This window comes from Homalodisca vitripennis, chromosome 6, assembly GCF_021130785.1.
Source record: "Homalodisca vitripennis isolate AUS2020 chromosome 6, UT_GWSS_2.1, whole genome shotgun sequence".
In the NCBI taxonomy this organism is placed as follows: domain Eukaryota; kingdom Metazoa; phylum Arthropoda; class Insecta; order Hemiptera; family Cicadellidae; genus Homalodisca; species Homalodisca vitripennis.
The window spans coordinates 132,476,462-132,483,111 of record NC_060212.1 but is presented as its reverse complement, the minus strand read 5'-3'; positions in this window follow the sequence as shown (position 1 = coordinate 132,483,111).

The window sequence follows — 6,650 nt, the reverse complement described above, 5'->3', positions numbered from 1 at the left end:
GCTCAGTAATTCGGTACTTAAATGCAAAAAAGTTCGTTCCACTTAAATTCATCGGGAGCTTGTTGAAGTTTATACTGAGGGTGTGATGAATTATGAAAATGTGCCAAAATGGTGTAGGCTTTTTAATGAAGGAAGGACAAATTTTCATGATGAAGAACGACCTGTATGGCCTACTGTCATGAGAAGACTTTACAGTTGATGAGGAAATTCATCAAAACAGGCCACCAAAACTTCATTATTGATAAACTTCATCAGAAATGTCCTCAGCAAGTTTCAAGGTAGGTAGTTTACAACACTGTTACTTCGTTATATACTTCTTTACAAAAAATGTGTGCGAGATGGGTACCAAAAATGTTAACAGAAGAACATAGAGCAAAGCATATGACACGTTCTTTTTTCCTTTTTGGAGCATTATCACAAGGATGGAAGTAACATTGCAATTGGTGATAAGACGTGGGTTGTATACTACACTCCACAGACTAAACGTCAGTGGTATCACCCAAACTCCCCTACGAATCTATGGAAATCTAAGCTAGAACCTTCAACAAAATAATCATGGTCACAGTTTTTGGGACCGGAAAGGCATACTTTTGATAGACTTTCTACCACAAGGAATGACAATAAATGCATAGAAGAGCGGTATTGTGAAACGTCATTGAAGTTAAGGCGCTCGATTCAAAACCGCCGGCGAGGCCTTCACTCTGGCGGCGTCGTTATGCTTTACGACAATGCTCAGCCTCACGTCAAAGTAAGATCACAGATGTAGCTGGACAAGTTTCGTTGGAAATTACTGAATCATCCACGATACAGCCCAGCACTAACAGACTCTTTTGTTCCAAAACTCAAAGTATTTTTTACAGGTAAGCTCTTGAAAATAAAATAAAATTAAAATGGTTACATGTTGAAACCGTTATTAACTGGTTAAACGGTTCTTTGATGATGGGATCAACTTGAAAAATTGTTTAAATTTTCGTAAAGACTATGTAGAGAAGTGAGTAAATGTTCATAATGTACTAGTCGTTTATGATAGAATTTAAGTTCATTACTAAACGGTTCTTACTTAAAATAATACCTCTCGTATAGGCTATGTTTCTTTATAATAGCCTAATAACGTATTTAAATAAATGTACTAAATGGAAGTTAAATTAAATGTTTTACGAAGTTTAAATTACATTCAATATGTTTCAAATCAAATTGATGTTATAACCAATTAAATTAAAATGAATCGCTAAATTAATGTATTGCTGAGCGCTAATTTCGAGAATGGTTGAACTAATTCGGCCAATTCCTTTTTTTAAAATATACGTTAAAATCCAAAGAATGTTTATATGGTGAAAAAGATTAGAAAATTTACTTGGAATATTTTAGAATTCGGAAAAATGGTAGTATTTATGTTTTATAAACCAAATTTAACTGACACTAAAGAAAGAGCTGTTTAATTTTTCAGCTGAAGTTGGAAAAATTAGTTGAAACATCAGTTTAAATTAAAATTTTATATCTATTAAGTATACAGTGCTTGATCAGTAGTGCAGTGCAGATAGGTAATAAAAAATTAAGACATAACTTTTACTCCAGTTTGCGCCAATGAAGAATTAAAAACATATAACACTATATAAAACCTTAATGAATCTTGGACTCCCTCATCGATTCTTCACAACTACTCGAGAGAATCAACCTATGAGTGCATTCTGGAACCAGGTGCCAGGAGCTTTTCGTGAAACTGCAACAGCGGACCTTCTTCAGCCAGAACAGTGCGATACCCAGGATAACAAAGTCGGCTGCTTAATCTCTACAGAACTCGATATTTTCAACATGAAGATTTCTTCCTTCCAGGAGGTTATAACTGAAATTTTCTCTTCACATCAGTGTAAACTTAATAAAGATCACTCACATGTAGAGACTCCATTGTTATATTTCCTTGTTTAATTAATTCTTTAATTTATTTCTTTTTTTGCCATGTTATAATTTGATACTGAGATATGGCATTTTAACAGTGGCTTAAAAAAGGGAGATTTTAGGTTCATAAAATTAACCGAAAGTGCCTCAAAGATCCATTCTTTCCCAAACTGCAGTTCGAAAACCAACAAGATTTCTAAAACCTAAAACCTTATAAATTATATATGTTACCTTATTATTACATATATACATTTTTTCAACGGAAGAACAAGGGAAACTCAACTGTGGTTGGCACTGGAAATATCTTTCACAGGAAGTATAAGACAAGGGTTAGAAATTCAATAAAGGATTTTTTTACCGTACTACGTTTCTGAGACCTGTGTACTCGTATATGTATTTTCTAGGTCGAGGCATAAAGACACACTCAGCTGTGGAATTGGAAATATAATTAATTCAACCAGAGACCCTTCTGCATGAGATAAGAGTGAAGCTAAATTCTAACACTCTTGGCCATGAACACTGAAATATATGCGTGATGTATGCCTACTTACGTTTGAAACATTTCATAGGCCTCCCATCAGAAGTGCTTTTATTAAGTAGTAGGCTATAAGGACTTAAATTTCAAAAACTGCGCGCGAAGCAGCGGGTAGCAGCTAGTAGGCCTATATACAAATAATGTTAATTTCGAGACGGGCATAAGAATGTATTGGAATTTTAATTTTGACTTAAAAAAATGTAGGTTTTCTTATGGCGAGATGTAACTTGCCCAAAATAAAACTTTATTTTTAAACATATTTCTTAAAAATAAAATTGTTTTATCCACATCTTTCTTTGCTATATTGTATTAAATAGGTTAGCTTACTTAATATCCTAGGTATTTAAATTTCCATTCTGAGCAAGGTTTCATTGCAACTTTAAATCTCCTTGCCTACACCGACCTGGACTTCAAAATAGACGATAGGCCTACTCAGTCAAGCGACAAAAGTGTGAGGCCTCCACGCTGAGTCGCAATAGTGTAAGTTAGGTAATTAACATTTAGAATTTGATTTGCCTTACAGTACTTATATATAGTTTATATAATTGTGTAATATAATATATTCTCTAATTTCATAACGCACAGCCCTTTAAGTGAAATCCACCCAAAATTCCTATCTGACTGGCCCTCTGTATTGTACTTGGTTATCCTATTACACTACACCACGTCTCCTACATCTTGTCTGATGCAAATACTTATTTTGTTTCACATGCTGGTTTTGTATTTTAACGAGAATTATTTATCTGACTTAAAAAAAGGTGAGAGCAAAAACAAGACGAATAAAATCTTTGTATTCCTTAAGTTAGCCTACTGTTCATTGATTTGAGTGTTGTACGTTCTATTTCTTTTATGCCTAAGTACAATTTATTTATCAAACGATTATTTATAAACAAATTATTAACATTGGATCTTAAATTATATGTTCTTTACTGTGTTCAAAATTTGTGCGTAAAAAATCTATATTCCTTTGGTTTTCCTTGGTAAAATTAATGATTTTATAACATTGAATAATAGTTCGTGACTTATTGATGTTTTGAATATGAGACTGAAATTTTACGACAACAAATTAATACTATTTTGTGAATCGAATAATCTCAATGGTTTGTAAAATATGCATGCTGCACCGTGGAAGAATATTACATCAGAATGTGATTGATGTTATCAGAAACAGAACATTTGATATTCCAACTCCAACAAACGGCCAAGCGGCTCAACAAAACGAATCTCTTTAGTGGACACTCTTTATTACTTATGGAAATATAAGTATATAAAATAAACCATGTAATAACTTACTAAGTTTTTCTTTGCACTGTGTGAGATCTTCCTTTTCCTCTGCCAGAAAATTCACATTTATACATGGGGGAATGTTACCAAATGTCGTCTATCTTTTTGTCTTATTAATGGTGAATTATTTGAAATGATGTTTAATATTTGGCATTGTTATGTGTTACAAAATCTATTACGCTAACTTTCGAGGCCATTTAAATATGCTTCTTCAGGAGACAAAGCGTTATTGCATGAAACACTTAAAAACAAAAAAGTGCGTCTATAGACTCCCACTGAATGGCAAACATTTGAGGCCGAAGCCGAAGTCGAAAATATAATTAACACATTCATAACACAGTGCTCCACCGATGGTTCACGCCAACCTTTCAAAAGAGCTTAGTGTGCCACCGGTGGTACACTCCAACTCTCCTAAAGCGCGTAGATTACCACCCACCGGTGACGCACTCAACAATGCCGTTTCTTTTTACTCTGTAAAAAAGTAGGGCCTATTAGAGTTGGTGTTCGAAAATTTTGCAACTGAATCAAGGAAGGCTCCTTAATCCCCCATTTTGAGTGAAATAAAACATAAACGACAATGTACAATTTGTTTTATTTTACAATATTTAAGAAAAAACATACCTCTTACTGATTATAATAATCATTCTTTACGCTTATTAAAACATTCTAGACAGAGTGTAGGGTTGTTAGAACAGTCCATACAAAATGTTGCCACCTGTTTTGATTTAATTCTAATTTCTTTTCAACCGTGAAGTGATGTTAGACTGTCCTAACATGACAAGGATCGCTTTTTAAAGGTTTGTGTGGAACCTTTCTATTTGCTTTAATGTGTGGAAATTCTTTCGTTTTTGTCTGCATTAAAATAACACTTTTTGTAAGTACCTTATATAAAACAATAACATTGTTCAATTTGATGTTTTAACCAAACAAAAAACAAACAAGGACTCAGTTAAAAACTAAATAAATGAGGGATATATGTAATGTTCTAAAATAAAAACACAACACAATTGAATAAATCATAAAACGTTACCTGTTGACAGTAATACTGTTGGTTTAGTACATGTAGGTGTTGATGATGGCGTAGATACATAAGTTTCACTTCAAATCAGACTTTTTACATGTTCCAGTTTGAATATTACATATTCCACTGTTTTTGATTTTGTTTTTGTCTGGTATGGTTGAATAGGACAAAAGCGTTAACAGCACTAGTCCCAAAGCGAATTTAGAGAGTTACTTTCTTGTACCCCTTTTTAAGTTTTAAAGTTTTCTAAGTTGACTATAACATGAGCTCAGTTGATCAGATATGTCAACTGCTGTTATAGACGAATAGCTAAAACTGAAGTAAGCTTCATAACAGGCTCATTTTTGTGTGTCTTTCCAGAAGGTACGAGGATGCAATTATCTTCTATTCAAGAGCACGTGTAGTGATCATGTGCACAGCTCTTTTGTCAACCCATTTGACAACTTTTACGCCTGTCTTTGTTTTCTTCACAATAAGCTTGTCCTTTTTTTATAGATTTTCAATAACTTCTTTGGGGTTGTATCTAAGATCTTTACGCAAGGTTCCGCACATTAATGTTTTTCTCTCCCGCAAAGCTTCAGCGATGGCCACACTATTTAAAAAATGATCAGCATACAACAATTGTCCTTTGTCTAAAAAACTACTATCAAATGTAACATTACTTATCTGTGGTCCACACCTCCAGTACTGTCTTTTTTCCCAACAAAGAATCAATTTTGCAGTATAGCCACTAGTTAAACATAACTTTTGTATTTATGCCATACTTATTTTGCTTTGTCTAGAAGGTATTGTCTAAAAATAAGCCGTCCCATCCATGGAATCATTTTTTCGTTAATGATGACCGTTTCACTTGAAGTGAACACTTTTTGAAATATGCAATACATCATGTTCACCAGTTCTTTTACTTGGACTATCCTAGGTTATTTAACTTCTGCCATTTCGTTGTTAAGAAAATGCAAACATTTGAGTAACATCTTAAATCTGTCACGTTTCATGGCTTTTTAAAGAAATTATTTTGGACCATTTCATCAAAAGCTTTTTCATTCTTTATCATCAAAAGCAAGAGGTAAAGGATTCATTTCCATAACAATAAATACTCCAAGGAGTTTTTTTATTACGTCTGCAGTTGTATCTAGGCACAGCCTCATAAAAGATCTTCTCTCCAATGAATTGTCTTGCAGATAACTGTGAGCATACCTGTTTGACTCTGTTACAATAATGTTCAGTACCTCCTCTGTCAAAACATAGTTTCATATACATTTGCAGGGTCGGAAAGATCAAACTCATAGTTACTGAATTCCCTCAGAATCGGTAAAAGGGAATTAATTGCCGTACTGTGTATGTATAATCTCCCCATTCTTTTCACTGTTCACATGATCGTTGTTATTTTCAGGAGTAGGTAAATTACTATGAGAATTTAATCCAACTTCATTAGCATACCCGTTTGTTTCTTCCTCAGTAGAACTATCGGATATTTGTGAATTGTCCTCATTATCAGATAAGGAGGGGGACATACTCGCCATCAGATACTGTAAAGTCAGACAATGTTTAATTTAAATCCTCTTCAACGTCTGATGACTTCATACTGAAGCAGTTATCATAAACACAATGTATCACAAGCATAACATATTACAAATACAACCTATCAGAAGCACAAGAACGTTGAATACTAGATCGATAATATTCACAGTCCAACTATTAAATATACCACAGTCACAGTGCTGATTTATTTGTGTAGCAGGAGACGACGCACATAATCTTAAACAAAGGCTTGATAATAACAGAAGATTAAATAATAATCTTCATAATAAATCGTCATCTACTGCGAAGAAATATGGTCTACCGATACTACTGGTGGCTCACTAAACCTATAGTTGTGATTACATAACTCAACTGCGTAATGCAGTCTGCCAC